At 32.5% G+C, this 9,976-nt stretch overlaps 1 non-coding gene across 1 annotated transcript; it reads left to right on the top strand.

Moving 5' to 3' along the window:
- The first annotated feature begins 8,854 nt into the window (after positions 1–8,854).
- On the top strand, positions 8,855–8,928 carry TRNAN-GUU (transfer RNA asparagine (anticodon GUU)). Its single transcript has one exon. It is a non-coding gene; the product is annotated as a tRNA-Asn (tRNA).
- The last annotated feature ends 1,048 nt before the right edge of the window (positions 8,929–9,976 follow it).

Raw genomic sequence — 9,976 nt, 5'->3', positions numbered from 1 at the left:
GGCTATATTTTGGTCAACACACGCTCTGTAACGTTAAAAAAATAAATAAAAAAAAAAAAAAAAAGAGTATCGAGACGAAGATTTAATGCTTATTTTAAAAAGGAATCAAAATAAAAAAAGAACTACGTATACTAAAACACTGAATTTTAAAATCTACCAAAAAATTATTTCTTTCTGCAAGACCGAAGTCTGATGTTTGTTTAAAAAATATATAAAAAATTATGTGTATAATGGAAACAAATTCATAGAATTGTAAAAACTAGCTGAAACTTCTTTATTTCTTTCTCAAATTTTCTCATATTAACTTCTTTATATGATTCCTCTCTTAATTTCCTTATGTAATTATTTATTATTTATTTTATTTGTTTATTTTTTAATGTTAAGCTGTGGGTATACTCTCCAGTTCCTTGAGCAGTATACAGTTTCTTGAGTACTCCGAAATAACCGATTCTTGGACGGCGACTTACATAATAATTTTATTTTTTTGGGGGGGGGGAAGGAAACTCTCAGAAAAAAAGCAATGTAATAATGGTAATAATGGAATAACCATAAATAAATGTATATAACTACTAATAATAAATTGATCATAAAAAATGAATTATAAATTTCAGGTAAACATGCATAATTAAACGACAAAAAAAGATTGGAAGTATTTGAAAGTTCGCAACATTCAAATATTGTCTAACACTTCAAATCTCAGATATTATTGTTTTTGACATTATACCATATATCGGAATAAATATTCCAGCCTTTTAAAAAACTTATTTTATTTTAGTCATGTTTCATATAGCGAGAAGGTCCTCCACGAAGGCATCCCTCCTCTTAGGCAGATAGCCCTCGAGGCTTTGCCATAATCACACACACATATAGCGAGAAGGTTGAGGTAAGATCTCTCCTTCTGTTCCCTTTAAAGAGAGATTCAAATTGCATGCATTTATTCCAACGAAAGTAATTTGAATTTAAAATTTTTTATATTTAAAAAGAAAAAGAAAAAAAATTCCGGGTAAATAATCCGAATAAAAAAAAAATCATTTTAAAGCTATAAGAATGCTGCGCAATGTATTTATATAACTCATTCTAACTAAAAAATAAAAAAAATTAAAAATAAATAAAAGAAAAAAAGGGGAAAAAAATAGAGAAGGAACATCGTCTGAGGCGAAACTCAGGAGCACATATTAATGGCAACAATGGGACCTTGGCCTATTCTGAGAACTGGCCGCGAAAAGGACTGCTGTTTATCTCAAAATCAACAATAACTTGTGATGAGAAAAATATTTTTATTTTTACGTTCTGTAATTTTCCAGTACATGATATTGTCCCTAGGACATAGGCGCCCTTGAATGCAAAGTTATAATTCAGATCCCCTATATAAAGTTTGTAAGTCTAAGTTGATTTCGAGGAACTTTTAATATAAAAATAGAAGATACGCGCATGTGTATGCAAAAATACAGTACAGAAAAATTGGCTTCCCCTCCAAAAAAATGAAAATTACTGCAATGCAAAATATATTTGGAGTTTTGTGTACTCGCAGGGTGTGTCAGAGAAGTTCCAGGAATACTTTAATAAAATAAAAATGTAAATAGTTATATTACATGTATAAAGTATTTCTCCTGCCTTCTTGGCATGTCTTCGTGGTGTGGTGGTCTGCACGCTGGGGGCGTATTCCAGAGGTCCGCGGTTCGATTCCTCGCGAAGGCGTTGCTAATTTTTCATCTTGCCTGTTTCCAAAAATACCTAATGTCTCTACACATTTAGCTGATTTATAGCGTAATTGTACTCTTGCTTAGTTACCAAAGTAATTCGCACCAAGTTAATTTGGAATAAACATTGTATCATTTTTATATTCGTTTATTTACGAAATCCAACCATAGCTTAACTAACTTGTCCAAATATTGGAAAAGAAAAATAATTAAAATAAAATTTTGCTTAGCGTTACCAAAAGCTGGTTCAGAAACTTCAGGTATATTGAATAGACCTAATGACAAATAATAAACAGGAATAGAGAACATTTCAATGTGAAAAACATTTCAGAAAAGGAAAAAACAAAAGAAGACGACAGAATTTGTTAAGCTTTGACCAGAACGAAAAGTTATTCAAAATTAGTGTGAAATGATTAACGGTAAGCATTTTTTCTAAATTCCAAATATTTCACTTTTCGCTCTTCGTAAGATGTTAACTGGGAATTTAAAGACGGGAATAATTCCTTGTTCATGTTTTAGGTAATCAATAAAAATTAACCCGTCTTACCTTCTCGTAGAATTTACAAGAAAAGGCAAAATATGGCAGTATCTTTTTACGTTCGAGCAGACGTATGAATTTAGCAGAGTATCAGAGTAGGTAGCACGTGAAATTCAAAAACAGAGTGCTGATTAGCGAACATTTCACGGAGAAAATTATGGAAAAGTTTATTTGTAACTGTAACCAAAGTTATGTTCGGAGTTTCAGCTGTGCCAGATTATCGAACTAAAATTGCATAATGCCGCAAAACAATTTTATACGCATCATTGAATGCATATAGGATTGAAAATATTGCATATAGTGATTTCTCAACTATATTTAATGAGTACCGGCTTTCCTAGGCTTTACCAACACCCTCAGGCCTTGTAACTATCTAGAACAGTGTTTCCCAACGTGGGGCCCACGCCCCACAAGGGGACAATTCGATTATTAACGGGGGGGATTCGAAAATGGACTCGTCTAGAGTTTATGAAGAAAATGGACGTTCAAATTTCCAAATTTTCTTAAAGAAGTCGAAATTTCTTTTTATTCCCCCAAATAGAGAATAATACTCGTATAAGTCATATATATACGTAAAAAAGTTTTTAAAGTTCGGTGCATTTTAAATATTTTATAAAGAATTTTCGCTGTAGACATAGACATTTATATATTATATATATTTATAAATGAAATCGATTCCAAATTTCAAATTTGGCTTTCACATGCCCATACTCGTAGGTTAGGTTATTTAATTACGGCAAAGCCTCGAGGGCTATCTGCCTAAGGGAAGGGATGCCTTCGTGGAGGATTTTCAAAGGGAAACTGGCTCGTATACACGTTACACATGGGGAAAACCACGAAAACACCCATGCAGCCAGCCCGTTCGCGGGATTCGAGCCTCAGACCGAACCACCAGTGTTCAGCGACTTTACCGCTCGGCCGCTGGTGGGCACCATATTCGTTCGATGACTCTGTGTACCCTTGTTTTATTACAATGAGAGAAATATACATACATTTATGCAGATTTTTCATTATTTAATTTCTTCAAATATAATGCGGAACTCTAACATTTCGTCGCAACAGTTTGAAAAGTGAAACGGACGTTTATAATTAACCGACGCAAAAAAATAGTCCCTCAGGTACAAAACCCCTTTGGACTAATAATAAAACATACATAACATAAACCAATTTTTTTCAAAACTTATGTTCACATTTTTAATCTAATCGTTAAGTTATTTGTTTACAATTGTTTATGATTATTTATATGTTGTGAATTGTAGAGAAAACCGTAAGGGGTTAATGAAGCAAATCATTCTTTTAAAGGGCTCGATGCAAGAAAAATGGTTAGGAATCCCTGGTTTATTTAATTAAACATATTAATCATTCAATCAGCCATCACTAAATTGGTCATCAGTTAATATATTAAGCAAAATATATTTTTATTTAGTCGTCGCTTGTGCAAAACTGGCTGCCTAAGTCACCTATGCTTGGAATCGGCCTTGCATATGCATAATTTAGTTTTGCTACGAGGGGGCGCTTCATTTTGAAGTATAGCAAGAGCTTAATTCTCTTCTGAAATTGCGTTGTTACGAGAAAGCACTAAAACATTGATGTGTAGGACGCACTTCAGTTAATAGTTGAAGCAGATAACAAGAATGTAAACATGCAATTTAAAAAACTTCGTTACAGTTAAGGATGCCCATTTTTCCTCAAAAGATTCTTGTTGTAGGCAGACCGTGGGCTTCTTCAATGCTAAACAGAGCAAGGATATCTGCTTAGAACGGAAAGATTCTCACGGGAAAAAAAATAAGTTTTAACACTATGAGTTAAACGAATGAAACGTCTACTGACAATGAGTAAAACGAGACAGTGAGTAAAACTGAGAATGACAATGAGTAAAACGAGTTAACTAATAAATTTATGACAGTGGAAAACCTAAAAATAATTTTAAAAGAAAGGGGGCTAAACACATAATTCTAATGCTTTAGTTTGCAGCTGAACACTTACGAAAGTGCCATAAAAGAGTATCCTTACAGTCTGAAACACGAATGTCAAATAAATGGATTTTCTTTTACAACAGGAAGTATTTGCCTATACGCACGCATAATATGTAAACTAAGCAAAAATTTTTAAAAAGAAATAAACAGGAATCCAGAAGGTGATTTTTCGAATCCTGACTTTATTGAAATACAAACCAGTAGGAAACAATAAGAATACTAAGTATCGGGATTAACTAAAATCACAATGCATCTGGATAATGGGAAAACCCGGATAACTAGGGTTTTTATTCTACTATAAAAAACAAAACACTGTTTGTTGTTTTATTTAATTAAAGGAAATTATGAAACAAAATACAGAAGGGCGCTCGCAAGGGGGCAAATGAGGAACTTACCATCCTGGATCTATTAAAAAGTGTATATTAATATCGCTGAGTGTAAAACATTTTTTTTCCCTCTTAGATGCAATAATGTACTCTAGCTACCTATGGGTTTATGGATGTCTTTTAAATAACAAGTCCAAATAAGCTGGAAGAAATTACTAACTTATTGCGATCTTATATCAGAAAAAGCGAAAAAAAAAAAAAAAAAAATGTATGTGGCGTGGGTGCACTTAGTTGATCAATGCTTATGTTTACAGAGCCTTAGTGTTGCTATATTATTTACATTTTGGGACGTTAATTGATGAAGATATTGGGAGGATGAATATATCCAGATTTGCTTCGGATAACTTCACTTATAAAAGTTGTAACTTTCCGGAGTCGTAAAAACGATGTAAAACTGGTTCATTTTTTGCTCTTTTGGCATGTTTACTCAGTTTACTCGAACTGTTAAAACACAAAAACACTCAGTATTTGAGAACACTGAAAAATATCAAAATGTTTAATTTAATGAATCTTTATTTTGAAGTTGAGGATGGCAACAATTTGTTAAGCAGCTTAAAACGGAATCTTAAGTTTCACTTAAAATTATTTTGAAAATCATTTAAGATGTTATTTGTTTAATTAGAAATTTTAGGATGTTGTATTTTCCATTCTGCGAATAGTTTTGATGTTAGTTTTAAGATACTATGCGATGAATGAGCTTTAAGCCTGACTGCTTATTTTAGTTATTACTTACTTTTGTTTTTATCTATTGTTATTTATCGGTAGAATAGTTATAATTATTCTCTACTTTCTAACTATACCATTCTCATTCCCATGTAATTTATACCATAACGAATTTCACGCGTTCCCTTAGAGCAGGGTTTCTTAAACTTTTTTCAGTCGCGACCCCTTTTTATCACTGAGATTTTTTCTCGACCCCCCAGGACCCCATAATATTTACAAAAATTTTGTGGGACCCCATAAGTATTGCGCAAATCCGACACACGCGTGAGTGAAACTGTCAATTTTTTTCACTTGTATTGTAATATGCTACTGCAGTTTTAGGTACAGACGAAATGACAGCGTCATGTGCAAAGCAAGGAAAATGAACGTTTATATTATAAAAAGAATGCGTCGAAACGTTTTCGTTTTTTCTTTGTCTCTATTGTCTTTATCTATTTTCAGATACAATGTGTAAAAATATTTGGTAATTGTAAAATTATTATAATAAGTTAAAGAAATATCAAAACTACTAAAATTTTTGGCGACCTCCTGCTGCAGGTCCCGTGATCCCCTTGGGGGTCACGACCAGCAGTTTAGGAAACCCTGCCTTAGAGAATCGGTGGCTTACTAGTTATTAATTTCTGATCAAAATAAGGGATTTATTTTCCATTTTTTCGTGTACGAAAGGGTGGGATTTCCGTAATTCGATAATGATATCCGAATGCTCACATTAACCGAATAATCATATTAAGCAGCGTCTACTGTTACTCATTTTACATTAATTCCTATATGGAAAATATTTTCGGTTCACGAACATTTCAAATGATGAACGGCCTTCAGGACCGAATGAAATTCATAAAAGGAGATTTCACAGTATTTCACAATTCTTTTCTTGATTTTTGGTTATCGTTTTCCGGTTTGTTTTCATTTGGCGATAAACGCTGCCAAGCTGACGATTAATCGTTGGCAGAACCAGCAAGTACTGTTGGGGGAACTGGCACTTTAAAGTCTTTTAAGACCTCTAAGAAGAGTTTATCATTAAAAAAGTTACAAAAATATACAAAGAGTAAAATTTGTGAACGAAATTACATAAGTATTCCGCTTCTCTTTTTAAACACACGTAAATATTTAATGCTGGCAAAATCATGCAATTATTGAATTTCCAATTTATTGCTACAGCCAATTTATTATTAAACAAAACTAAAGATCTACCCTAAATGAACACCAATTTTGAAACCTCTTCACTTTCGCATTTCTTCCTTTGGATATAAAATGATAAAAACAGAAATTTAAATATATATATATATACATATATATAATATGTCACAGTATAGTAGACGTCGATTAATGGAATCGTGGTTAATGTGATTATTTGGATATTGTTATCGAAGTGCTGAAGTCCTACTCGTTTTTATACGAAAACATGGAAAATAGCATCACTCGTCGTAATCAATAATTCGGCTAATGTCATGAAATTATCATCGAATAATTTTCCAATCATACTCTTCGCACTTAAACTACATAAACTTCAATACAATAGCAATATCACAAAATATTTTAAGACAACAAACAGCATACTTATAGAGTTGCCGATTTGCCGATAGATAGTCTCTGGAGATAATTCCCCCCCCCCGTATAGTGTTGAGGTTGCTCTCTTTGAAATCGTTGAGTTTGTTAATCAAAAATTCTTTAAAGTGTTACAGAATTTGAAATAGATAATAAAATAAATTTCAAATTCGTGTTTCCAAGTGCCCATGATTGGTTGGAGGACTACTTTATTCAAAATTAGATGGCTCTAGGTACCGTTGTTTTTTCACAATGCGGGAAACATTCATGCAGATTCTTCATTATTTAGTTTCTTTAAATATAATACATGGCGACAATATTTGCTGGCAATAGTTTGAAAAGCGAATCACCTCAGAGAGTGAAACGACGCAAAATGTCGTTATGGGACTAATACCCCTTTGGGTCTAATGCCCTTTTGAGGTTAAAAAAAAAAAAAAAAAAAAATAAAAAAACAGAGGAAGGAAAAAAAGGAAACTAATTACACCAAACTTAGGTTGCTTTTTTTGCCTAATTTAAAATTTTACATTTGCAAGCTTTCTCTCAGTGAATCAGCAATACCGTCCGAGTATTAAAATTAGGGGTATAAATTTCCAGGAAAGTTATGAACAGTTCATAAATGGAACTTTTCGTTAAATATATTATGACAAATTTGTAGAGACAATAGGTTATTTTTTGAGAGCAGGAGATGGGAAAATGAGCAACGCCTTCGCCGGGACTCGAACCACGGGCCTCTCGAATACGCGCCAAGCGTGCTGACCACTATACTAGGAAGGCATGCTAAGAAGGCGGGAGAAATATTTTATACCTTTAATAACAAATGTTTATGTGTTCCTAATTAAATATCTGTGAAAGTACTTATTTATATGTTTCTAGATATGTTTATATAAAATTAGTTAAATTCCATTGCTGTTTTGAAAGATATATTTTCTCATTGCTTAATCTTATCATTCCGTTAATGCTATCAAAATAGCCGTGGACAAATGTTATCAAATTCAGCCGTGCCTATTGCATTAAAAACGCACCTTATCACTGGATGGTGAGACTGCTGAACACTGGTAGTTCGAACCGGATTCAAATCATAGCGAACGGGGCTAGCTGCAAGAATGTTTCCATAATTTTCTCGTGTTTTTAACGTGAATACAGTGGCGTAGCTAGGGTGGGGCAAGGGGGGACATCTTTTTCTGGGCGCAGCATCCAAAGGGCGCCTAATTAATGCTACGAAATTTTTTAACGAAATGTTTTCCATTCTTGGCACACAGAAAGGGGCGCAAATTCTTCTGTTGACCTCGGGCGCTGAAAACTCTATCTACGCCCCTGCATGAATACGAGCTAATTTCCTTTAAAAAAATCATTTCCTTTACAAAGGCATCTCTCTCCTTTCGCAGATAGCCCTACGGGTTATTTGCATTTATTCAAACAATTCATTTCTTCGAGGCCTTTAAAAATGAAATCGCATTTCGGATAATAACAAAGCCATAATTGGCAGGTTGGAGGTGAGCATGAAGTTTCACTAGTACTTCTGATATTAAAGCAACGTTTAGAAATATTTTAGTATTTAAATACAAGGGTAAAATTCCTGGATACGAATTTGATGTATCAAATAACATGCACTTATTATTTTAATAATTTTGTTCCATTCGAAAATATCAAAAGTTTAACAGTCTCTGAAATATCTTATTGCCATTCAAATATACAAAAATGAGCCATGATTAAGAAGCACACAGTTTTTAATTAACACAAAATTTTCACTCATAAGAAAATTTCTGTTATATTTTGAAAATAAAATTTTAAAAAAATTGTCTATACCGTCAATACGTTATTATTAATAGCTTTCAAATGGAAATTCATGTCTTCTTACTGATTTGTTGGATACTCATCTTGACCTTTATAAAACTCGCCTGTTAAATAAAATCTGAATTATCTTCTAAAAAGGTTTTAAATTCGAGACTCTGATATTCTTCTCTTATCTGATAGCAAGGACATGAAGCCTCCGTGGCGCAATCGGCTAGCGCGTTCGGCTGTTAACCGAAAGGTTGGTGGTTCGAGCCCACCCGGGGGCGAAGTGTATTTTTTTTAAAAAAATTCCTGATTAAATGATGGAATTTAAAAATTTTAAATTAGAGTCTATCATTTCAAAAATTTCACGTATATATATATATATATATATATTTTCAAATTAATCAACGAATTCGAAGATTTAAGAGAAATGTCATATTACTGCCCTAGATGAGGTATTTTTTAATCTTTCAAGCGTCAGTGTAGGGTAAGTCTAACAATATGAGCATTCCTCTTTCCGCCTTACGGCACTAAGATAGTGTAGGGTAAAGCGTAGTAATATCTTTAATTTTCCTTTCAAATTTAATCTATCCGTCATTGATTAGCAAATTAAGCGATTCAAGAATACTAAAGGCAGTTTTTCGTCTCTGTTGTTTTTAGCCCGAGAAATTACACTACCTGGGCTCATTAAAATCATTGCATATTTTTTCTTTTTTGCAATAACTGTTTTAGGCGGCTAGTTTAAGTGAAAATGAGCCCGAATTCTTAAATCGAATAGAAATTCTAATTAATAGATTAATTAGTTCGGATAGATTGGAAGATCTCCAACATCTAGAGACTTATTATTAACCTGCATTTTAAAGATTAACAATTATCAAATAATATATATATATTATTTGATAATTTTAATATAAAATAGAATATATATATTAAGTTAAAACTTTTTAGTTTTAAACGCCTTTAGTAAAAGTTTGCTTTTTAACTAGCTATTTTAAATAACTAGCTATTTAAAACGTTATTATATCTAATTAAAAATAAATTAGAAATTGTAGTAAGCTCGCCTAAAAGTTACCAGGAGCTGTGGCTCCAAAACGTTCAACACATTTTAAAAAACAATGTCATTGAAGGGTGAGAAGTTATGCTACACGAGAAAAGAAAATAAACACAGTAAAATACTTAGCGTTGGAAACTAGTAATGGCAAAAAATACAGTAAAATACCTATGGATGTGACACTTGAAAAATTAAAACATATGAAAATCAAACCAAGGAACAAGTTAAAACATAAAACAAACAAAATCAGATAAAAATAGAAAGCGGAAAATGGTAAATTA

This window comes from Stegodyphus dumicola, chromosome 8 (assembly GCF_044657685.1).
Source record: "Stegodyphus dumicola isolate Sdum_Otavi_A_Nest chromosome 8, ASM4465768v1".
NCBI lineage: Eukaryota > Metazoa > Arthropoda > Arachnida > Araneae > Eresidae > Stegodyphus > Stegodyphus dumicola.
This window is presented reverse-complemented; position numbering and strand designations above follow the sequence as displayed.